Source organism: Geospiza fortis, unplaced genomic scaffold (assembly GCF_000277835.1).
Source record: "Geospiza fortis unplaced genomic scaffold, GeoFor_1.0 scaffold1239, whole genome shotgun sequence".
Lineage (NCBI taxonomy): Eukaryota > Metazoa > Chordata > Aves > Passeriformes > Thraupidae > Geospiza > Geospiza fortis.
In genome coordinates, this window is record NW_005054852.1 from 3237 (window position 1) to 3635 (window position 399).

Below are 399 nucleotides of genomic sequence, written 5' to 3' on the forward strand. Positions count from 1 at the left end.
TGGGGGGCTTTGACCACCTCATTTTGGGGGGGTCTGGGACAATTTTGAGGGGCTTTGAACCCATTTTGGGGGATTCTGACCCAAATTTTGGGGGCTCTGGGCTCATTTTGGGGGGGCTTTTTTGGGAATTTTGAGGATCTGAACCCATTTTGGGGGGGGTCTGACCCCAATTTTGGGGATTCTGAGCCCATTTTGGGGGGCTCTGAACCCATTTGGGGGGGCTTTTTTGGGAATCTGGGGGGCTCTGGGCTCATTTTTGGGGGTCTGGGACAAATTTTGGGGATTCTGACCCCAGTTTCGGGGGGGTCTGGGACAATTTTGGGGATTCTGACCCCAATTTTTTGGGGTCTGAGCCGCCCTTTCCCACGGGGACGCCCCCAAATCCACTCAGGTTTTTGT